Genomic DNA, 26,166 nt, shown 5'->3' with positions numbered 1-26,166 from the left:
TACTCAGTAATTTTCTGAAACTGAGTGTGTCATTGGAATGTAATCTTTGCAAATGATTTTTCTATCTCTTTTATATGGTACATTATAGTAATTATCTCACTTGTCCCCTGAAGTTCAGTCAGATTCACCATTGGGATGGCTATAACTTGTCCCCAAAACCAAAGACCTGGGTAACTTAAATGTGATTCTTTATGATTTATGCGCCTTAGAGAGAAAAATAATTTTCTTGTCCTTAGGGGCTTTAAAGCTGCTTTTATACTTACAGATAGAAGCCTGGAGAAATTTTTCATCTTTAGATCTATTGTGCAGCATGAGAAACCCCTGGTCATTTCTGCCATGTTGTGTACCTTCCAGGGGCTTCTGTGATCCTCATAACCTGATATCTTGTCATCACCCATCTTTCCCTCATCTGCTACTTCTAGGCATTTTCTAATGGGGATAGATGCACTTTATCACATGCTGTTCAACATTTTTCTGCTATGCCTCATGGGATTCCTAATTAAAATTCCCTTTTTACTGCATAAAGCTAAGAAAAAGTTACCCAGAAATCCCACACACTCAGATAGCAAGATCACAGATCATTTCTGGGTACTGACGCACGAACCAGATATATCCCTGCCAATTAGGGGAAGGACATTTACACACAAAGATCAGTGGGCTTTAGATAATGACTAAATAGCCACATTTTAAGGTCTGTTAAGAATTAGAAAAGGAAGAAGTTGATCTTGTCAAAAAAAGAGCAAGATCTTGTTACACAGAAAGAATCTGAGATGAAATATTAGTAATGTAGAGCTACTGAGACTAGGAGGCTTTTCTCACCTGTCTGACTCCTTATTTTATATTGTTCTGTAACTGAGTCACAATTCAGGATATCTGGAGGCAGCGTGGGCTAATGGAAAGAGCCCTTACCTTGAAGCCTGAAGTCATGGATTTGGGTTTGAGTTGCACCATGCATTTAACTTGGTGAAGGGCATGCTTTATCTTCTCTGAGCATCCATTTACATAGCTGTAAAACAGAGACAATAAAACCTGCCTTACTTACTACCTTACAGGCATTTGTGATGATACAGTGAGGTAATTTATGGGAGAGCACTTTGTTAATTTTAAGTTAGCATTAGCAGGACCAGCTGCATGATTTGCGGGACCTGATGAAAAATTAAAACACAAGGCTGTTTGTACAGAATCTATTAAAAATTTCAAGGTGGCGACAGCAGACATTAAACCAAAGACAGGGTTTCTCTAAGCATAGGGTCCTGTGTGACTAAGAAAGCTGCATACCCACAAAGCCATCCCTGAGTGTTAATGGTAGAACAGGGTGCACCTCCTTGTTCCACTTCATGCCCTGCTTCTGCTGTAAGACTGAGAATGTGTTCACTCGTATTGCTCTAGCAAGACTGCATTGTCATTCTGAGACCCTGCTTGTTTGCAGTATGTTTCCCCTTAGAAGCAAGTACTTAGGAGTGATACAAGTGAATGGGAAGTTAGCCTTGTTTAAACTAATACTACCATCACTACACCTCTGGTACAGTAGGGGTTAACAGACTCGGTCCAGCCAGTATTCTCTAATGATAGTTAATCATTGTTAATGGGTTGGCCTTTCCACGGGGAGCTGGATTAGACTTTTACTCTGCAGCTTTTAGAACACAGCCTACTCTACAGCGGGGGACTTCCTGTACTTCTCTCCAGCAGACCAGCTGCCACTTTAGGAGAGAATGTGGTAGCTGCCTGAAAAATTTCAATTCAGCCTTCTCTCCAAGGATATTTGATCCCTCCATAGGGAAATCATTAGGTATCCATTTGTAACCAGAGCTGCCAAGAGCACTAATAAAGTCTCTGGAAAGTTGTGGTATAGACTCAGAAGGAGATAAACAAGAAATGGAAAAAAATCCAATAAGTTGATTCCCCTACGGGATGCTACAAAATTGTTTACTATGACCTGGATTTATTTCTAGTCTACTTTTAAATATAATTTTATAAGCCTCTTCTAGGTCGGGAAGTTTTTTTTGTTTGTTTGTTTGTTTTTGCTATTCAGCAAAAAATTATTTATTTTTAAAACTTCATTTTACTGCATGGACTTATACCCCTTGCAATTCTACTAACTGTGTTTTCTAATCAGTTTTACACCCCAAGTATTTATAGATTTCTTTGGTCCATCTCAGTAACTGTGAAGACCAGCTATACAAATTGGATGTTTCTTTCTTTTCTTTCTCCATCAATCAATCCTGCCATAATTATAACCATTGCTCATCTTGGGACACTTTCCTATCTGTCACCTGCTCTATGTTACTGAACTGGTCCAAAAAGAGTGAAAACATTTGGTTTTGCAGGTACAGGGATCTATGCATATCTCAAAATAGAACCTGCCCCTGAATAATTTTGGCCATTTTTTTCCTACTAAGTTTACTGCTATGAAGAAATATACTTTCTGGGTATACTTACCAGGTAGATTAGCTAGAAGAAATTGGTCAACAGTTCCCAAATCAGAAAGTTCAAACAAGAAAATCATGTATTGAATCTTACAATTAGGGGAATCAGTCTCCCTGATTCGCTTAGCTAGCTGCTCTGAGGCAAGCAAGGTGTCTGTGGGTGTGGGAGATGTGGAAACGCCTGCTTGAATCTCACTTCAAGAGGAACTTATGTTAATGTCGGAGACATGAATTTACCTAACAGCCTCCAACTGTAGCACCTTTGGGATCTGGCATGGCATTTGGACCAAGGTCACTATTTCCCAGGTAGCTTTCAACACATCACTGGGCAAGGTAGGGGTACCAGGGTCTGGTCATTTCTGCCTAATGTGGGTCTCCTCTACCGGGCAGTCTTTGGTTCAGAACACTTGATGGCGTCGGCTCAGGCTTTGTCAGACCTGTAATTCACCTGGCCCAATCCTGCTTCCTTTCCTCTCACAGGTGTCAGATCTGTTGAATGGTCTGAAGACTTCCCCTATTCAACCTGCTTCTTCTCACTTTTTTGTTCATGAGCATTATCCACTGAATTCTGAAGAACAGACACAGAAGGGATCCCAGGACTGACTCAGCATAGACTTCCCTTGGCTACCTGCTCTGGTAAAACTCTAAGTATCAGTGACCACCTCCACGAGGTCTGTGAGATCCATGACCTCAAACTGACTTCTCTCATCACATCCTGACTCAGAGTACAAAGGTGAAGGCCATAAGATCTGAAGGGGCAGGTGAAACTACCAGATAGAGGGAATTCATTTCCCAGGGTGTGAATATTGACTATTCAGGGGGCAGGAGGCAGGAAAAAACAAGCAAAAAATTTATTTCCTTATCTCTTTTCTCTAGACTGTTTGGAAACTCATGCTTCTCTAAAGTCATCCTGGGAGCCTGAGCAATTGATGGACCTTGTTACAAAGCTATGGCCAGTTCAGCAACATACTCCCTTGTAGGTTCTCTTTCTCCTTTAGTGTCTTTTTTCTTTTTCTCTGCTCTTCTTAATAAAATGTTAGCAATAAGCTTTTGACTTTGCCCAATAAGGCAGAGACGGGCATCATTGAATAGTTCCTATTATTGGTATTATTCTACCTACCAGAGAGTCTTTGAGTTGCTACTTTATTCAGACTGTCTTACTACACAGCCCAGCATAACCTCTCTACTTATTATAAAGGAGCAAAGTGCTCATAATATTTTAGAAACATGCTAGTAATTATAGCAGAGGATTCAAAGACATCTCTACTGACAACTATGTTTGTAGATCTGATTTTCAATCTGTTTAGGTATAGGATACTGTTCTGTGGTTTATCATTTGCATTAGTCAATTTTGATAGTCATTTTAATAATAGCTTTTCTATTTTCATCCCATTCACATGTATATGTTGAGAATGAATGGTCTTCAGTGCTCTAGCTCAGAACTGGAAGTCTTCCCTGGACATTTGGGATGCACAGGAGGTTGTTGATTATGAAGTGACATGATCAGGGTGAATGTGGTGATTAATTTATGGTGATTAATCTGGAGGTACATGGGATTCAGAAGGAAAGAGTGGAGGTCACACATGGAAGGCTGTGGACAGCTGGACGTTAACAGTAAAACAGATTGCTTTAGAGTTGGGGAGGATCCTAAACAATTCTCTAACTTGGAAGTAAGTAAGCAGCGGGAAGCTGGAAGAGTTTGGTGAGTGTACCCCAAGGAGTCATTGTAATTGTACAAATCTCCACACTTCATTCCTTAGTGGTGAGATGAAGACAACTTTGTATTTATTTGAACATTTATTAAACACCTGCCATGAGAACATGCAAGGAAGTTTAAGTCTGTAATTACATGTAGCCCTCTTAACAATCTGTATAGTATGCATTCTTACTTCCTCTCATCCATGAGGAAGCTTATACTCCAAGTGTTAAGTGCTCAATGTTGCACACCTTCTTTTTGGCCAAGACAGAATTTAAACCAGTTTTCTGACTCTAACGCCTGTATTGTCCATACCACACTACCCCACCTGTCATATCCACTGTTCTGCAATGTTCAAGACTCAGTGAGTACTAAAGACGCTAGAGGACCATACAAGGCAGTCTGTAATCAAGATGTCAGAGTTGGCTAAAGATTTTCTTCTACGTTTTTATTCTTATAGATATTAGTAATGTCTACCTTTGACATGTCGAAAATAGGTTATTATCCAGAGCCTCCATGAAGACTGACAACATATTGACGGATGTGTTTTCATGCTTTAGAACCAAGGTATCTGAACAACCCTGGTCTAAAATGTAAGAAGACATTTTTTCAAAAACAATATATAGTTTCCAGATGTAGTTTCCTATGATGCCATATTTGCTATCTTCTCCTTTGGTGATTTTTCCCATGTTTTTTGCAGAATTACCTCACCAGTTTCCTTCCAGCAGTGCCACAGCTATTACTGAGCATGGTGCTCATGGTGTCTTTGCTCCAGCTATCATGTTACTCCGTGGAACTTTGGAAGTATTCTAATGAGTCAAATTGTTTATAGGCACACCAGTGCAGCTGCAGGGGACTTGGAGTAATTCCCCATAGCATCAAACTAAATGCTATTTTTACTAAAGTAAGCAAACAGTTAATAAAAGTAAACTGGGTTCTTTATTCTGTCAGAAAATAATCATAATTCTGTAACATAACATTTATATGGAGGCTGATACTAGCATGTTATTCACAGTGTGCAGGCGCTCACACTTTCCAAAGAGTGAGGAGGAAATGCCTCTTGGGGAGGGAGCCAAATTCTGTCAATCTTTGCTGGAACTCATTATAAGCTTTCCTCTAATTCTTGGCTCTAAGAAGTCACTACATTATTATTTAATCACATTGCAGAGTCATCTTACTCTAAGTAAACTATAAAGATAAGTTGCAAAACTGATTAGAGATGTTTCCTTACTTTGTGTGAATATTTGCTGTACAATAACTTTAAAGTATTTATTGAGAGTAGAATTTTTGTGGTAAAGACATCTGTTTTGATATACACTTCTGGGAATACTGGCCATCCCTGACATACCAACGATACATGCACGTGGACTGATGTCCACAGCATAGGAGCCACTAGGGCAAGTCCTGAACCATGCACACTCCTGTCTGTGATGCTGGATCCCATATTAGATATTTGTCATCCCTAGAAATCATTATACCCTTACAGAATTCAGTTGGTGCTTCATGTGTGCACACACGCAAATGCAAACTCCCTAAGAGTGAATGGTTCGGCTGATCGTGGTAATCCTAGAGCTAGTTCAGTATCTGGCACATGGAAGATATTCAATAGAAGTCTTTTATTGATTTTATTTTATTTTTAGAGAGAGAGAAAAGGAAAGAGATAGAAACATCGATTTGACAGATGTATGTTTGTGTATCTAGATTCTCTATAGCTCTAGATCCAGAAGCTCCCATAGAATCTATAGCATTGGTCTCATAGGAACACCTGGTAGTTCAAGTCACTAATGGAGCTATGATCACTATTATTTTGTCCATGGTTACACATACGTGCATATAAGTTCTGTGGCTTATCTCTTCCCTTCCTGCCTGTCCCCCTCTTCTGAGGTTTGTCAGTCTCTACTCTACTGCTATGTCTCTGGGTCTATTTTGTTCAAGAGCTTATTATACTCCACAAATAAGTGAGATCATGTGGCATTTGTCTTTCTGTGATTGGCTTGTTTCACTTAGGATAATATTCTCCATGTCCCTCCATATCATCTCAAAGGATAAGAGATATTTCTTTCTTACACCTGCATAGTACTCCATTGTGTATATGTACCACAAACTTTTTATCCACTCTTCTACTGATGGACACTTGGGCTGTTTCCAGATCTTAGCTATTGTAAATAATGCTGCTATAAATATAGGGGTATATATATTCTTTCTGATTGGTGTTTAAATCTTCCTAGGGTATATTCCTAGAAGTGAAATCACTGGGTCAAATGGCAGTTCAATTTTTAATTTTCTGAGGTAACACCATAGTGTTTTTCATAGTGGTTGCAACAGTCTGCATTCCCAGCAGCAGTGTACTAGAGTCCCCTTTCCTCCACACTCTTGCCAGCACTTGTGTATTTGTTGATGGCAGCCATTCTGGCAGGTGTGAGGTAATACCACATAGTTGTTTTAATTTGCATCTCTCTGATGATTAGTGGTGTTGAGCATTTCTTCATATGTCTCTTAGCCGTTTGCATGTCCTGTTTGGAGAGGTGTCTGTTTAGTTCCTCTGCCCATTTTTTAATTGGGTTCTTTGTCTTCCTTTTGTTGAGTTGTATAAGCATTCTCTATATATTGGAAATTAACCCCTTATCTGACATATCATTGGCAATTATGGTCTCCCACAGGGTGCGTTTTCTTTCCAATTTGATGCTTGATTTTTTTTTGCTATGCAGAGCTTTTCAGTTTGATGTAGTCCCATGTGTTCATTTTTTTCCATTGTTTCTCTTGTCTTAGGCATTGTGTCAGTGAAAATACTGCTGCGTGTGATGTCTGAAATTTTGTTGCCTACTTTTTCTTCTAGTATTTTTATGGATTCATGAGTCACATTTGAGACTTTTATCCATTTTGAGTTTATTCTTGTGTATGGTATAAGTTGATGGTCTAGTTTCAATTTTTTGCATGTAGCTGTCCAAATTTTTTAACACCGTTTATTAAAGAGGTGTCTTTTCTTCATTGTATGTTCTTGTCACCTTTGTCAAATATTAATTGAGGATAATGTCTTGGGTCAATTTCCAGGTTCTCTGTTCTGTTTCATTGGTCTATGTACCCATTCTTGTGCCAGTACCAGGCTGTTTTGATTACAATGGCTTTGTAGTATTACCTGATATTTGGTATTGTGATCCCTCCTCCTACTTTCTTCTTTGTTTTCAAGATTTCTGTGGCTATTTGGAGTCTTTTTTGGTTCCATATGAGCTGTTGAAGTATTTGTTCTAGTTCTGTGAAGTATGTCATTGGTATTTTGATGGGGATTGCATTGAATCTATAGATTGCTTTAGGTAGTATGGACATTTTAATGATGTTAATTCTTCCAATCCATGAACAAGGTATGTGCTTCCACTTTTTTATATCTTCCTTTATTTCTTCTTTCAATGACCTGTAGTTTTCTGCAAATAGGTCCTTTATTTCTTTGGTTAATTTTATTCCTAGGTATCTTAATTTTTTTGCTGCAATGGTAAATGGGATTGTTTTCTTAGTTTCTCTTTCTGTGAGTTCATCATTGGTGTATAAGAATGCCATCAATTTCTTTTTTTTTTTTCCTCACCCGAGAACATTTTTCCATTTTTTGTTCAGGTAGAGTGGGAGGGAGAGAGAGGAACAGAGAGAGAGAGAAACATCAATGTGAAAGGAACATATCGAGTGGATGCCACCCGCACAACCGACCAGGGCTGGGGAGAAACTGCAACTGAGGTACGCGCCCTTAGCGGGAACCAAAGCCGGGTCTCTCAGGACCACAGGCCAACGCTCTAACCGCTGAACCAAACCGGCCAGGGCTGCCATCGATTTCTTGATGCTAATTTTGTATCCTGCTACTTTGCCAAATTTATTTATTAAATCTAGTATATTTTTGATGGTTTTCTACATATAGTATCATGTCATCTGCAAATAATGACAGTTTCATTTATTTTTTTCGAATTTGGATTCCTTTTATTTTTTCTTCCTATCTTATTGGTGTGGCTAAGAATTCCAGTACTATGTTAAATAAGAGTGGCAAAAAATGGGCATCCTTGCCTTGTTCCTGTTATTAAGGGAAATGCTTTTAATTTTTGCCTATTGAGTATGATGTTGACTGTAGGTCTTTCAAATATGGCCTTTATTACGTCGAGATATGATCATTCTATTCCCACATTGCTGAGGGTTTTTATCAGAAATAAGTGCTAGATTTTGTCGAAGACTTTTTTGGCATGTATTGATATGATCATGTGGTTTTTATTCTTCATTTTATTTATGTCGTGTGTCACATTTAATGATTTGCGAATATTGTACCAGCTTTGCATCCCTGGGATGAATCCCACTTGGTCATGGTGAATAGCTTTTTTGATGTATTGCTGGATATGATTTGCTAGTATTTTGTTCAGGATTTTGGCATCTATGTTTATCAGTGATCTTGGTCTGTATTTTTCTTTCCTTGTAGTGTCTTTTTCTGGTTTTGGAATTAGAATTATTGTGGATTCATAAAACGATTTTGGAAGTCTTCCTTTCTTAAATTTTTTGAAATAGTTTGAGGTGAATGGGTGTTAGTTCTTTTTTGAATGTTTGGTAAAACTCCCCCGTGAAGTCATGCGTGCCTGGGCTTTTGATTGCTGAGAGAGTCTTGATTACATCTTCATTATTTTTATAGTTGTTATTGGTCTGTTCAAGTTTTCTATCTTTTCCTGGTTCAGTTTTAGGAGACTATGTGTTTCTAGAAATTTGTCCATTGCACTTAGATTGTCAAAATTGTTGCCATATAATTGTTCACAGTAGTTGTTAACTATCTTTTGTATTTCTGTGGTGTCAGTTGTTACTTCTCTTACATTTCTGTTTTTGTGTATGTGGGTTCTCTCTCTTTGTTCCTTGTTAAGTCTAGCTAAGGATCCTTCAATCTTGTTCATCTTTGCAAAGAACCAGCTCTTTGTTTCATTGATCCTTTGAATTGTTTATTTGGTCTCCATGTCATTTATTTCTGCTTTGATCTTTACTCTTTCCTTCCTTCTACTTGCTCTTGGGTTTTCTTTTTGTTTGCTTTCTAATTCTTTAAGTTGTGAGATTACACAGTCAATTGGAAATTTTTCTTCTTTCTTGATGTAGGCCTATAGTGCTATGAACTTTTCTCTCGGAACTGCTTTTGCTGCATCCCATAGATTTTGAGTTGTTGTGTGTTCATTTTCATTGGTTTCCAGGAAGTTTTTAATTTCTTCCTTGATCTCCTCGGTTACCCATTCATTGTTTAACAACCTGCTATTTAACCTCTAGGTGTTCAAATATCTTTGCATGTTCTTCTTGCAATTGATTTCTAGTTTCATGCCATTGTGTTCTGAGAAGATGCTTGATATGATTTCAATCTTCTTGAACTTGTAAAGACTTAGTTTGTGTCCTAACATGTGGTCTATCTTTGAGAATATCCCCTGTGCACTTGAGAAGAATGTGAATTCTGTAGTTTTTGGGTGTAATTCTTTTTAGATTATCTATTAAATCCATTTTGTCTTGTGCTTCATTTAGAGTTTCTGCTTGCTAATATTTTTCTAGAGGATCTATCCAGTGATTTCAGCAGGGTGTTAAAGTCCCCTGCTATAATTGTATTGTTGTTGATATCTCCTTTGAAGTCCTCCAGAAGATTTTAAAAATATTTTGGTGCTCCTATATTGGGTGAATATATGTTTATCAAGGTTATATCTTCCCATTGGATAGATTCTTTCAATATTATGTAGTGGACTTCTTTGTCTCTAGTTATGGCCTTCATTTTGAAATCTATTATATCAGATATGAGTATTGCTACCCCAGCTTTTTTTTTTTTCTTTCCATATTTTTGGAAGATTTTTTTCCATCCCTTCACTTTCAACCTATGTGAGTCTTTTGTTGTGAGGTGGATCTCTTTTACACAACATATAGATGAGTCCTGCTTTCTTATCCAATCAGCTACTCTATGTCTTTTTATGGGAGCATTCAATCCATTTACATTTAAGGTGATTATTGATATGTACTTATTTACTGCCATTTTTGTTTAGTTTGGTTATATTTTTCTTTCTATTTCTCCTGCTAATTACATTTTTTTAAAAAAACATTTCTTGAAGTTCTGGTTACGTGCTAATGTATTCTCTTAGCCTTTTTTTTTTTTTTTTTTTGTCTGGGAAGCTCTTTATTTGACCTTCCTTTTTGAATGATAGCCTTGCTGGGTAGTGTAGTCTTGGATTCAGATCCTTGTTTTTCATGATCTTGATTACCTCATGCCATTCCCTTCTGGCCTTAGTGTTTCTGTTGAGAAGTCAGCTTAGAGCCTTATTGGGGTTCCTTTGTAGGTAACCTGTTTCTTATCTCTTGCTGCTTTTAGGATTATCTTTTTGTCTTTAATTTTTGGCATTTTGTCTTGGTGTGTGCCTGTTTCAGTTTTTCTTACTTGGGACTCTCTGTGCTGCTTGAACTTGAATGCCTTCTTCCTTCACCAAATTAGGGAATTTTCTGTCACTATTTCTTTGAATATATTCTCTAACCTTTACTAATTTTTTCTTCTTCTTTGGGGACTCCTATGATGTGAATATTATTCCATTTCCAGTTGTCCCACAGTTCACTTAAGCTCTCTTCCTGTTTTTTAATTGTTGTTTTTTTTTCTTTTTGGTTTTCTGATTGGTTGATTTTTTGTACCCTGTCTTCTAATTCACTGATTCAGTTCTCACCTTCCTCTACTCTGCTTTTTAGACCTTCCAATGTGTTTTTTATTTCTGATATGTCATTCTTCATTTCTTCTTGGTGGTTTTTAATTTCCAACTGGTTGATTTTCAACATTTCTATGCCTTTACTCATGGTGCTCATGTCCTTACACATGCTGTTGAGCTTCCTCATGATCATGGCTCTGAATTCTAGTTCTGTTAACTTGCTTAACTGCACCTCATTTATCTCATCTTAGGTAGAGCTCTCTTGTTCTTTCATTTGACATTTGTTTCTTTGTTTCACAATTTTGGCTATTTCAGTGGTCTTTGGAGACTGCCAAATTTTTCTTGTGGGTGTTATTGTTCTACTGTTTGTGGCACCCTCTACTGGGTTTGGATGTGTGTGGGAGGACCCACGTTAAACACCACTGTCAAGTCTTACCTTCCTGGGCAGATTTGCAAGCCCAAGAATAGTTCAGTTATTTTCTAGCTTTTGGCTTGGAGGCTATTAGTCCCAGTTACTTGAAGAGCCTTGGCTTCTCAGTTGTATGAAAAACTCCCTCAGGTTTTCAGTGTAAGGGGATTTCCCAAGGGTGGGGCAGATGCTGGTTGTTAATGAGGCCCAATTTGCATTTCAATGGCCACCAGGTGGGGTTGAATCTCCAAGGGAGTGCCCACAGCCTCTCTCCAGAACCCTGGGAAGGAGTGAGATGACCACTGTTCTGGGTGTCTGCAAGTCAGCAATAGCTCTGAGTGCTCTCCAAATCCCGAGTGTCTCCACACAGTTCCAGTCCTGTCTGCCCTCCCTCTGCTGGAGCACAAGGTGAGTGGCTATAGCTATTTTAGTGTCTTTCCCAGCTCTGTGCTGTGGAGTCGCTTGGGAGTGTAACCCCGAGGGTGCTGCTCACAGCTAAGGCCACTGCTGTCTGTGGGCTTCCAGCCCCTATCTCCCACCTCCCAATCCTACCAGGATTGAGTCAGTGTTCCTGGTTATATGGTCCTCCAAGTTGCTTTTCTGTTACTTTTTCCTAATGATTTGTCTTTATTTTTGCTGTAATTCCAGTTTGGTTCTGGGAGATGGTCTCTGTAGCTTCCATTCACTCCGCAGCCATTTTGGAATTCCCCCAATTTTTTAAAATATATTCCAGAGCTCCTGTGTTTGGTGAATATATGTTTACCAGGGTTATATCCTCTTTTTGGATGGATCCTTTTATTATTTTGTAGTGACCTTCTTTGTCTCTCATTATGGCCCTTTTTTTAAAGTCTATCTTTTCAGATATGAGTATTGCTACACTTGCTTTTTTTTCATTTCCATTTGCCTGAAAAAAATTTTTTCATCCCTTCACTTTCATTCTTTGTGAGTCTTTTGTTGTGAGGTGGATCTCTTGTAGACATGTGGGTCATGTATACTTATACATTCAGCTACCTTATGTCTTTTGATTGGGGCATTTAAGGCATTTCCATTTAAGGTTATTATTGATAAATACTTATTAGTTGCCATTTTTATTTTATGCCTGTGTTCCTCTCTCTCTCTCTCTATTTCTTCTTTTTCTTACAGCAGTTCATTTAGCACTTCTTGCAGTGCTGGTTTGGTGGTGCTAAATTTCTTTAGCTTTTTTTTGTTTTCAATCTGTGAAGCTTTTTATTTCACCTTCAATTTTGAATGGTTGCCCTTGCTGGTTAGAGTAGTCTTGGATTCAAGCCCTTGCCTTTCATTGCTTTGTATACTTCATGCCACTTACTTCTGACCTGCAGTGTTTCTATTGTGAAATCAGCTGACAGTGTAATGGGACCTCCCTTGTAGGAACTTTCTGTTTCTCTCTTGCTTCCTTTAAGATACTTTTTTGTCTTCAGTGTTTGTCATTTTAATTATGATGTTTCTAGCTGTGGGTCTCTTTGGGTTCATCTTGTTTAGGACTCTGTGTTTTCTGGACTTGTGTGGCTTTTTTCTTCACTAAATTAGGGAAGTTTTCTATTCTTGTCATGATTTCTTCAAACAGGTTTTCTATTCCTTTCTCTGCTTCTTCTCCTTCTGGTACCCCTATGATGTGAATATTGTTACATTTTGTATTGTCCCTAAGCTCTCTTAAACTCTCCTTCTGCTTTTAATTTTTCCCTCATATGCTGCTGTATTTTGGCATTTTTTTCTACCTTTTCTTCTAACTTGCTGATTTGGTTTTCAACTTCTTTAATCTAGTAGTGAATCCTTCTAAGGTATTTTTCATATTAGCTATGTCACTCTTTATTTCCTCTTGATTTTTTTTATCCTCACCCTAGGACAATTTTACATTTATCTTCAGATAGAGCATGAAGGAGAGAGGGAAGAAGAAATAGAGAGAAACATCTATGTGAGAAAGGCACATCAACTGGTTGCTACCTTCACAACCCTACAACCCCAACTAGGGCCAGGGACAAACTGCAACCGGGGTATGTGCCCTCAGTGGGAACCAAACCTGGGACTCTCTGGTCCACAGGCTGATGCTCTAACCAATGAGCCAAACTGGCCAGTGCTTTCTCTCTTGATTTTTATTCATAGCTTCTACCTTTTTTTTTTTTTTTTTTTTTTAAAGCTGATGTAGTTCCCACTGAACTATTCATAATTCTTATTAAGTTGCTTGTGGTTCTCACTAAATTTTTTGAGCACCCTTAAAATCATTGCTTTGCATTCTTTATCTGACAAATTGTTTGCTTCCATTTCATGTAGTTCATTTTCTGGTGATTCCTCCTGTTTTTATTTTATTTTATTTTATTTGAGTATTGTTTCTTTGTCTCACCATTTTAGCAGCCTGGTCATTCTAGGTCCAGTGAGGGATGTTGGGATGTGTAGGCATGTCAGTGTGCATTAAATAAGGTAGCTGTGCCTTCCTGACTGTTTTGGTGTGTAGTGCCTTCGACTTCTGTGGGTCCTGGAGGATTAAAAACTGGTGGCTGGTATTGGTCTGTTGTGGGCACTGCTGGGTTGCGTGGGTCCTGCTGGTGCACTGCTGGGGAGCATGGGTGCTGCTGGTTAGCTGCTGGGGTACGTGGGTCCTGTTGATGCCCTTCGGGGGTGCCCTGCTGCCTGGTTGGGCTCAGTTCCTGATCAGTAGCTACTGATTCTGCTAGGAGTGAGTGTCAGCTCCTGGTTTGCACTATTACTGCTGCTGCTGTTGCCAGGGGGTACTCTCAGCTCGCAATCCTCTGCTGCTGTTGGGGGCTGAGGATGCTCAGCTCTTTGGACTTTGCTGCTGTTGGGGGAGTGGCTCCACTCCAAATCTGTTGCTGCAGTTGTCAGGGGCTGGTCTTGGTTGTGCGAGCCTTGCTGCTGCTTGGGCTAGGGCACTGCTCCTTATCAGCCTCTGCTGATGCTGCTGGGGAGGGGTCTCAGCTGCTGGTCTTTGCTGCTGCTGCCTGCGGATGGATGTCTGCTCTGAACCTCTGCTGCTGGGGGTGTGTCTTGGCTCTTGAGCCTCAGAAGCCATTGGAGGTGGGGCTCCACTCCCACCCAGTCACTGTTGCTATGGGGGAAGGTGCTGGGTTCCCAAGCTGGCACTTCTGCTTCTGGGGTGTATCTCAGCTGTGATCAGGCTGCTGCTGTGATGGTGCTGGGCTCTTATCAGGTTGCTGCTTTGGGGGATGGTGCTCAGCTTCCCGATTAGGCTGCTGCTGTGAGGTATGGTGCTCGGCTCCCACCCGGCTGTGGCTTCTGCAGCAGGTACCTTGACAGTGCTGCTAATGTGCGCTGGTCTGTGTTGACATAGTGGGGTCCACTGGTCCAATGGTGCAAGGCACACTGGTGGACTCAGGTCACTCAGCCCTAGCTGCTCCTTTTGCCTTTTCCCACAGAGGACCAGGGATCTTCCAAAATGGCAGGGCCTTCTGGCCACACATGGAGAAGTGCCCAGACAGTCCACTTACCATGGTAGCTGGTTGCTCTCTGTCCACAGCACAAGAACCCTTTGCCCCACATTTTTGCACTGCTCAAGGTTGCTTTTCCACACTCATGTCCACTCACACTCTGTCTCACACTTGCTCACACTCCCACACACTCACCCTCCCTCCAGTCCTGCCTGCTGCCATCTTCTGGGTTGTCTCAAGGGAGCCTTTTATATGGTGCTAGTATGGATAGTCTTTGGATTAGAAGGTTAAGTGTATTACTAGAATCTAATTTTAAAATGTAAATTAGGGTAATACTGTTTAGGTCCCTCCTGAGCGAAATAAACCAATCAGAGAAAGGCAAATATCACATGATCTCACTTATTTGTGGAATATAATGATCAAAACAAACTGATGAACACAATAGACCCAGAGACATAGAAGTAGGGTACAGACCGACAAACCTCAGAAGAGGGGTGGGGGGGGGAGGGAAGAGATAAACTACAGAACTTATATGCATGTATGTAAAACCAATGGACATAGACAAAAATGTTGGGGATGGGGTGGGAGGTGGATCAAGAGCAGGGTGTCAATGGGGAAAAAAGGAGAAACATCTGTAACAAAAATAAATTAATAAAAATACTTTAAAAATACATGTTAATCTTTTTTAGAAATATCACTTAAAATTGTACTTAAATATTTTGTCTAATAGTAGCAGGGTAAGCTAGCAACATATGACTCTTCAAAGAGAGTCCCAGGTATGACACTTGAAATGAAGGGGCACAGAAGCCAGAGCTGGGCACACAGGACCTGTGAAAGAGATGTGAGGGGGTCTGGGAGGAGCATCTGCAGTGCCCCTTCACCAGGGTATGATCACAGAAATGGTGTGGCACATCTTCTGTGATTAGGATGTGGGCCCAGAGAAGTTTAATGTGGTTCTTAAACAGAACAGAGTTTTATTCTGATACCCCAAGAAAAGTATTTGCTGGGCTAAACTCTTAGAACTCAACTGATTTATAAAATAGGGGCTATTTGCCATTCTGGTTTGCAAAGTGAGGCTCATCTGTAATATTTAACATGTTTGTGGTAGCTTTTCAATAACTGGGGTAGTAAGAGCTCCCTCCTTTCTTTCTCCATATACCCACCTAGAGTTAGAAATTCATTGCCATAGGCAAAGAGGCTATAAATATGTAGGACTTGATTTTCTCTTCTATACCTTGTTCTAATGGGGCTTGATGAAATTTACCTTTGCTCAGCAGGATCAAAATAACTGAACACTTTGATTCAGTAAAAAAATTAGGCAGAGGGTTTGGTATAGGGAGATAAGCCTTCATCATGCAGGGTATGTATTCTGTGAGATCAGGGACACAATGGAAATATAAACCTGTCAACACAGTATATGAATGTCCACTGGAGCAAAAACCACTAAGGTGACAATTAGTGGTAAACAAACTGTGTGTTTAACTGGAATAGGAGCATGCAATTTAGTATTTACAAGATAAAATATATTCTTCCCTGTTAAACTCAAGAATACTGGCAAATACGGAATTCCTTTGCCATTTTCACCAGTGTTATTAATGGTCAACACACCTGCCTGCTCTATTTATTAGGTGCACAGTGTGTGAGAGAACAAAAGTGAAAGGCTCTATCTCTGTCTGTTAGAAATTCACAGCATAGGCGAAGACACCCATTATATATAGCACAGACCTGTAAAAATAACAGCCCTTGGTTATTTGGTGGGTTCCTGCTCTGTGCGAGGCATTGCGAGATATATTTTGCTTTCATGATCTAATCTCATCATTACCTCAGCACTGCAAAGTAGGAGTTACTACTCTTATTTTTAAAATGAGGAAGCTGAGGCTCAGAGAAATAAAATAATTTGGCTGTGATAAAACAACTTGTTAGTATTTGATTAAGGATTCAAATCTGAAACCAAACTATCTTTTTATTCATCTTAGCTGCTTTTAACAAGAGTGTCATATAGTTTAAATAATTTTTTTATTGATATTTTAGAGAGAGGGAAAGGGAGAGAGAGATAGAAATATTGATGTGAGAGAGAAACATCGATTGGTTGCCTCATGAATGCCCCCCACTGGGGATCGAGCCCACAACCCAGGCATGTGCTCTGACTAAGAATCAAACTGGGACCTCTCAGTCCATGGGGTGACACTCATCCACTGAGCCACACTGGCCAGGCAAGTGTCATAAAGTTTAAAATCCAAATTGATCCAAGACTAGAATAAACAGGCAAAGACTCAGAAATGCCTTTTTAAAAAGCTATATTTAGTGCAAAAGATCAATGAAGGACCAGTGTGTTGATTAGGGCCAGCATTTCAATATTGATGAGTAATATGGAGGAGCAGACACTCTCAACTTTTGTTTTGTTTTTGTCTTCTCTGTCAAACAGAATGACCTTCAAACCATAGGAGGGTAAAACAAAATTGGTTACAGGGGAATTTAAATCTATATGGGTGAAGATATTATGAGACATCACCTAACAGAACTAAATGAGCTCATGTCTCTATTAGAAGAAACATGTCCTTGAAGACTAGGGCACTCTTGGACAGATCAATGCTCCTGTCATAGTTTCTCATAGCACCCTGTAAAACATTCATGCTGTGATTTGTAGGTATATATGGATTTGTGTGGTGATGCCAGTGATTACTCTTCTGTCCCAGGTATGGCACTAGAAACTAAGCTCTGTGTTGCGCTCTCTGTGCTGTTTCCCTCATGGCTGGCAAAGTGCCGGGGACAGAGCTGGGCCTCAGCACACCTCCCATGAACAAAGGAACTGACTGACTCTCTGTAGGTGACCTCTGAGGAGTCAGTGGGAACTGAAGCGAAGGATGACCCTGATTTTGAAAATGACACTTTTCATAAGAAGGCACAAACCGGTTATCTGTAGGACAAATAACACTGGCAAGAATCTTTTGACTGGTCCAGAAAAAGATATTGAATCCTGAAAATGGCAGCTGGCAGAACCGGAGGGAGGGTGAGTGTGTGAGAGAGTGAGCAAGTGTGTGAGAGAGTGTGAGTGGACGCGAAGGTGGACGACCAAATCTGAGCAGTGCAGAGCCGCGGAGCAGAAATTTTCTGTGCTGTGGATGGGAGCAGCTGGTACTCCAATAAGCAGCCCTTCAGGGCACCTCTCCCTGTGCCTCTGGGAGGTCCCATCATTTTAGAAGATCTCAGGTCTTTCCTGGGAGGAGGCAGTGGGAACAGCTAGGGCCCAGCAACCTGAGCCCACCAGCACATATGACGCTATCAGACCAGTGGACACTCTGTGTCAACACAGACCAGTGCACAGTAGTGGAGCTCCCAAGGTGCTGGTCCTGGAATTCACAGACAGCCCGGAGCCCAGCACCATCCCCCATAGTAGCAGCCTGATCAGGGTCCAGATATACCCCAAGCAACAGAAGCTGGGGAGCAGACATCCATCCCCAGGCAACAGAAGCACAGACCCGCAGCTAAGACCCATCCCCAGTAACTACAAAAGTTGAGCAGGAGTTGAGCCCCACAGGGCAGCAGCACTCCCCAGCTGCCAGCAGCGGGACCTGGGGCTCCACAGAGGCCTGTGCGATCCAGTAGCCCACAAGAGCAGTGGGAAGCTGGAGCCCAAGAGAGACTGGTGCTATGCAGCTGCCCACCCGCGGGAACTGCAGGGTGTGGGGGCACCAGAGAGGCCTGTGTGACCCAGCAGGGACCGTTCCATCCAATTACCCTAGAGACATGCAGGGTGCTGAAGCACCATAGAGGCCTGTGCAACCCAGCAGAGAATGTGCAATCTAGTTACCCGCGGGACCTGCGAGGTGCTGAAGCACCAGAGAGGCCTGCGCTACTCAGCAGAGACTGTACAATCTAGTTACCCATGAGACCTGCTGAAGCACCAGAGAGGCCTGTGCTACCCAGCAAGGACTGTGCTATCCAGTTACCCAAGGGACATGTGGGGTGCCTGTGCAACCCAGCACCCCACAACATAGGCATAGAGCCTGGTCCCCAAAGGGACTGTGCAATCCAGTTGCAATCCAGTTAACCATGGGACCTGTAGGGTTCGGGGCACCAGAAAGGCCTGTGCGACCCAACTTCACACAAGATAGGCATAGAGGATGTGAAAATTGAAGTGGAGTGAATAGAAGTTGTGCAGAGGATCTCCCAGGACCAAACAGGAATTACAATTAAAGACAAATCCTCGGAAAAAAGAAACAGAAAAGCAGCAGGACAGGACCATATAACCAAGGACAATGGTAGGATCTGTGGAGGCATGAGAGGGTGGCGGGCTGGGAGTCAACCAACAGCAGCAGTATTGGCTATGAGCAGTGCCCTTGAGGAATAAAGACCAAGCCCACTCCACAGTGCAGAGAGCCTGGACAGAGCACTAAAATAGCCACAGCCACTCACCTGGGGGCTACAGCAGAGGGAGGGCAGATGGAGCTGGAACTCTGTTGGGACAAAAGGAATTGGAGAGTACTCAGCGATTTTGCTGTGTTGCAGCCACAAAGGATGGTGGCCAGTGTGTGCCTTTCCTGAGCTGTGGGAAAAAGCAGCAGCTCCCCCTACCATTGGAGATTCAGCCTTTCTCAGGTGAGGCAAATAAATTCAAATTCAGGCTCATTAACAACCAGCATCTATTCCACTCTCTGGAAATCCTCTTATGCATAACTCCAGGGCTACATTCCAAGGCACTGAGTAACTGAGACTACTAGCCTCCTTGAAAAGTTAGAGGATAACTGAACCTTTCCTGAGCTTGCAAATCTACGCAGGAAAGTGACACTTGACAGTGGTGTTTAACGTGGGCCCACCCAGGCTCATCCAAACCCAGTAGAGAGACCCACAAACAGCAGAACACCAACACCCACAGGAAAAATTTGTCAATCTCCAAAACTCACTGAGACAGCCAAAATGGTGAAACGAAGAAAGAAATTTCAAATGAAGGAACAAGAGAACTATATTGAAGATGAGATAACTAAAATGCAGCTAAGCAAATTATTAGAGGTAGAGTTCAGAGCCATGTTCTTGAGGGAGCTCAACAGCATGAGAAAGGACATCAGCACCATGAGTAAAGATATAGAAACATTGAAAACCAACCAAGTGTAAATAAAGAATGACATAGCAGAAATTAAGAACACATTGGAAGGACTAACCAGCAGAGTATAGGAAGCTGAGGACTGGATCAGTGAATTAGAACACAGGGTAAAAAAAAATTAACCAATTAGAAAACCAAAAGGAAAAAACAATTGAAAAACAGGAAGAGAGCTTAAGAGAACTGTGAAACAACTGGAAACGTAATAATATTCACATCATAGGAGTGCCTGAAGGGGAAGAAAATGGGCAAGGGTTAGAGAATATATTCGAAGAAATAGTGACAGAAAACTTTCGTAACTTGGTGAAGGAAGAAGGCATTCAAGTTCAAGAAGCACAGAGAGCCCCAGTAAGAAAAACCCAAATAGGTCCACAACAAGACAAATAGTAACTAAAAGGCTAAAAATTAAAGAGAAAGAGAGAATCCTCAAATCAGCAAGAGAAAAGCAACAGGTTAGCTACAAAGCAAACCCCATAAGTCTCTCAGCTGACTTCTCAACAGAAACACTACAGGTCAGAAAGGAGTGGCATAAAGTAATCAAGGTCATGAAAAACAAGGAACTGAATCCAAGAGTACTCTATCCAGCAAGGCTGTCATTCAAAATAGAAAGTCAAATAAAGACTTCCCAGAAAAAAAAAAAAGGCTAAGAGAATATGTTAACACCAAACCAGCACTGCAAGATATGCTAAAAGGACTGCTGTAATATAAAATAAAACCACACTAAACAAAAAAGGCAATAAATAAGTACATATCAATTAGCACCTTAAATGTGAATGGTTTGAATGCTACGATAAAAAGACACAGAGTAGCTGACTGAAAAAGAAAGCATGACTCACATATGTGGTGTTTACAAGAGACCCACCTCACAACAAAAGACTCACATAGGCTGAAAGTGAAGGGATAGAAAAAAAATCTTCCAAGCAAACAGAAAAGAGAAAAAAAGCTGGGGTAGCAAAACTCATATGTGATAAAGTAGATTTCAAAATGAAGGCCATAACTAGAGACAAAGAAGGCCACTACATAATATTGAAAGGATCTATCCAACAGGAAGATATAAACTTGGTAAACATATATGCACCCAATATAGGAGCACCAACATATATTAAAATATTTTGAGGGACTACAAAGGAGAAATCAACAGCAATACAATCATAGCAGGGAACTTCAATACCCTACTGACATCACTGGATACATATTTTAAACAAAAAATTAACAAGGAAACACAGACTCTAAATTAAGTCCAATATCAAATGGACTTAATAGATATCTACAAAGAATCACACCCCAATACCACAGAATTTACATTTTTCTCAGGTGCACATGGGACATTCTCAAAGATAGACCACATGTTAGGGCACAAACTAATTCTCTACAACTTCAAGAAGATTGAAATTCTATCAAGCATCTTCTCAGATCACAATGGCATGCAAATAGAAATCAATTGCAACAAGAACATGCAAATAAATTTGAAAACATGGAGGCTAAATAGCATGTTATTGAACAATGAATGGGTTACTATGGAGATCAAAGAAAAAATTAAAAACTTCCTGGAAACCAATAAAAGTAAACACACAACAACACAAAATCTATGGGACGCAATGAAAGCAGTTCTGAGAGAGAAGTTCATAGCACTACAGGCCTACCTCAAGAAGCAAGAAAAATTTCTAATGGACTATTGAACCTCATAACTTAAAGAACTAGAAAGCAAACAAAATGAAAACCTTAGAGCAAGTCGAAGGAAGGAAAAAGTAAAGATCACAACAAAAATAATTAACATGGAGACCAAAAAAGCAATTCAAAGGATCAATGCATCAAAGAGCTGGTTCTTTGAAAAGATAAACAAGATTGATGGACCCTTAGCTAGACTCACCAAGAAACAAAGAGAGAGAACCCAAATATACAAAATCATAAATGAAAGAGGAGAAATAATAACTGACACCACAAAAAACACAAAGGATTGTTAACAAATATATGAACAATTATACGGCAACAAATTTGACAATCTAAGCAAAATGGACAAATTTTTAGAAGCACATAGTTCCCCAAAACTGGACCAGGAAGAGATAGAAAACTTGAACAAACCAGTAACAACAAAAGAAATTGAAGAGGTAATCAAGACTCTTCCAGCAATCAAAAGCCCAGGCCCGTAAGGCTTCACGGGGGAATTTTATTGAACATTCAAAGAACTAATACCCATTCTTCTCAAACTATTTTAAAAAACGCAAAAATCAGGAAGACTTCCAAACTCATTTTATGAGGCCAGCATAATTCTAATTCCAAAACCAGAAAAAAGACACTACAAATAGAGAAAACTACAGGCCAATATTCCTGATGAACATAGATGCCAAAATCCTGAGCAGAAAACTAGCAAATAGAATCCAGCAATACATCAAAAAATTATTCACCATGATCAAGTGAGATTCATCCCAGGAATTCAAGGCTGGTATAATATTCACAAATCAATAAATGTGATACACCATATAAACAAAATGAAAGATAAAAATCATATGATTATATCAATAGATGCTGAAAAAACCTTTGACAAAATCCAGCACCCATTTCTGATAAAAACCCTCAGTAATCTGGGAATAGAGGGATCATATCTAGACATAATAAAGGCCACATATGAAAGACCTACAACCAACATCATACTCAATGGGCAAAAACTAAAAACATTTCCCTTAAGAACAGGAACAAGTCATGGATGTCCATTTTTGCCACTCTTATTTAACATAGTACTGGAAGGCTTAGCCACAGCAATCAGACAGGAAGAAAAAATAAAAGGGATTCAAATTGGAAAGGAGGAAGTGAAACTGTCATTATTTGCAGATGACATGACACTATATGTAGAAAACCCAAAGATTCCATCAGAAATTTAGTAAACTTAATAAATGAATTTGGCAAAGTGGCAAGATACAAAATTAATGTCAAAACATTAATGCCATTTTTATACACCAATGATGAGCTCACAGAAAGATTAACTAAGGAAATAATCCCATTTACCATTGTGGCAAAAAAATTAAGATACCTAGGAATAAACTTATGTAAAGAAGTAAAAATGCTATTTGCAGAAAACTACATGTCATTGAAAAAAGAAATAGAAGAAGATATAAAACATGAAAGCACATACCTTGTACATGGATTGGAAGAATTAACATCATTAAAATGTTTATACTACCTAAAGCAATTTATAGATTCAATGCAATCCCCATCAAAATACCAAGAACATATTTAATAAAACTAGAACAAATACTTCAAAAGTTTATATGAAGCCAAAAAAGACCTTGAATAGCCACAGCAATCTTGAAAAAAAAACCAACAACAACAACAAAAAACAAAGTTGGAGGGATCACATTTCCAGATTTTGTAATCAAAAGCCACTGTAATCAAAACAGCCTGTAACTGGCACAAGAACAGGCATATAGACCAATGGAACAGAACAGAGAACCCAGAAATGGACCCAAGGCAATATGCTCAATTAATATTTGACAAAGGAAGCAAGAGCATACACTGGAGTAAGGACAGCCTCTTTAATAAATAGTGCTGGGAAAATTGGACAGCTACATGCAGAAAAATGAAACTAGAACATCAACTTACACCATACACAAGAGTAAACTCAAAACAGATTAAAGACTTAAATGTGACTCATGAATCCATAAAAATCCTAGAAGAAACTGTAGGCAACAAAATTTCAGACTTCATATGCAGCAGAATTTTCACTGATACATCACCTATGACTACAGAAACAAAGGAGAAAATAAACACATGGGACTGCACAGCAAAAAATACAATCATATAAATGGATAGGCTAAACACTGTATGGGAGAGCATAATTGCCAATGATACATCAGATAAGGCGTTAATTTTTAATATATATATATATAGAGAGAGAGAGTGCTCATAAAACTCAAGAAAAGGAAGAAAATAACCCAATTAAAAAAAATGTGCAGAGGAGCTGAATAGACACCTCTCCAAACAGGACATACAAATGGCCAAGAGACATATGAAGAAATGCTCAACATCACTAATCATCAGAGAGATGCAAACTAAACTAAAACAACAATGAGGTATCACTTCACACCTGTCAGAATGGCCGCCATCAACAAATCATCAAACAAGTGTTGGCGAGGGTGTGGAGAAAAGGGGACCCTAGTGCACTGCTGGTGGGAATGCAGACTGGTGCAGCCACTATACAATACAATATGGTGTTACCTCAAATTTTAAAATTGAATTACCATTTGACCCAGTGATCCCACTTCTAGGAATATACCCTAAGAAGCCTGAAACACCAATCAGAAAGAATATGTGTACCCCCATGTTTGTAGCAGCACTATTTACAATAGCTAAGATCTGGAAACAGCCCAAATGTCTGTCAGTAGACAAATGTATAAAAAAGCTGTGGTATATATACACAATGGAGTACTACGCAGCTGTAAGAAAGAAAGATCTTTTATCTCTTGAGACTACATGGAGGGACCTGGAAAGTATTATCCTAAGGGAAACAAGCCAAACAGAGATAGACAAGTATCATATAATCTCACTTATTTGTGGAATATAATGAGCATAACAGTCTGAGGAATCGGGTAGTTCCAGAGACGTGGAAGTGGGGTACAGAATGATAAACCCCAGAAGAGGGAGTGGTGGGGGAGAAATAAACCACAGAACTTACATGCATGTATGCAAGAACAATGGACATGGATAACAAAACGGGTGACAGGGCAGGGAGGGAGGGGAAGAGGGAAATCAGTGGGGGGGGGAAGAGAAACATCTGTAAAAAAAAAAATTAATTGATTTAAAAAAAGTTGTTGAATCCAAACACTTTTAGGGAACATATATTTTGTAGTTTTTTGCAGTTTTTACCTCTATCTGCTGCGTTCCCCAATTTTTTCCCTGGATAATTCTAGAATATATCATTGCAAAGATGGACTTTTTTTTTTTTTTTTTTTCAGTTTTGGAGAGAAAGGGTGATTTACAAGACACTGGGTAAATAATTTTTAACTATCTAATTTTTTTTTTTTTTTTTGACAGCATTTAACAGTAACAGAGCAAATTGAGGTAGTGGAAAGCTAAAGGGTTGTGTCAGTGGTGTAAAATATTTAGCATGTTTATCAATGATTGCTAGAACTGATGAATCATGTCCAAACTGCTTCTATCATCTTTCCAAATAACATGTGTGTATTGCTATTTTTTAAAATCTTTATTGTAGAAAATATTACATATGTTCCTCCATTTTATCCTCATTGACACCCTCCTCCCTGCTCCTGTCCCCCTCCCCTGCCTTCACCACACTGTTGTCTATGTCAACTGGTTATGCATATATGAATATAAGTTTTTTAGTTTACCTCTTCCTACCTCCCCCCGCAACCCCCTTTGAAGTTTGTCAGTCTATTCCCTATTTGCATGTCTCTGGATCTATTTTGTTCATCAGCTTATTTTGTTCATTATATTCCACAAATTAGTGACACTATATGATACTTATCTTTCTCTGACTGGCTTATTTCCCTTAGCATTATACTCTCCAGGTCCCTCCATGTAGTCTCAAAGGGTAAGAGATCTTTCTTTCTTACAGCTGCATAGTGCTTTATTGTGTATATGTACCACAGCTTTTTTATCTACTCTTCTACTGATGGACACTGGGGCAATTTCCAGATCTTAGCTATTGTATATAGCACTGCTATGAACATATGGGGTGCATATATTCTTTTTTTTGCTTTATTTTTTTCTTTTTTAAATTATTTATTTATTTTTTTGTTACAGATATTTCACCTTTTTTACCCCATTGGCACCCCCCTCCCCACTCCACCCCCGCCCCTTCCTCGGCTTAGTTGTCCATGTCCATTGGTCATGCATACATGCATATAAGTTCTGTGGTTTATCTCTTCCCACCTCCCCCACCCCCTCTTCTGAGGGATGTCAGTCTTTCTATATGGTGTTTCAGGATTCTTAGGATATATGCCAAAAAGTGGGATCACTGAGCCAAATGGCAGTTCCATTTTAAATTTTTTGAGGGAACACCACACTGTTTTCCATAGTGGCCGCACCAGTCTGCATTCCCACCAGCAGTATACTAGGGTCCCCTTTTTTCCACACCCTCTTCAGCACTTGTTTTTTGATGATTTGTTGATGGGAGCCATTCTTGCAGATGTGAGGTGATACCTCATAATTTTTTTATTTGTATGTCTCTGATGATTAGTGACCTTGAACATATTTTTATATGTTTCTTGGCCATTTGTATGAGCTCCTTGGAGAAGTATCTATTCAGGTCTCCTGCCCATTTTTTAATTGAGTTGTTTGTCTTCCTTTTATTGAGTTGTATGAGAACTTTATGTATTTTGGATTTTAATCTGTTATTTGATATATCATTGGCAAATATCTTCTCCCATAGAGTGGGTTCCCTTTCCATATTGATGCTGGTTTTTTTTGCTGGGCAGAAGCTTTTTAGTTTGATGT

The sequence above is a fragment of the Molossus molossus genome, unplaced genomic scaffold, assembly GCF_014108415.1.
Source record: "Molossus molossus isolate mMolMol1 unplaced genomic scaffold, mMolMol1.p scaffold_m16_p_5, whole genome shotgun sequence".
Classification (NCBI taxonomy): Eukaryota; Metazoa; Chordata; class Mammalia; order Chiroptera; family Molossidae; genus Molossus; species Molossus molossus.
Note: the sequence above shows the minus strand (reverse complement) of the source record.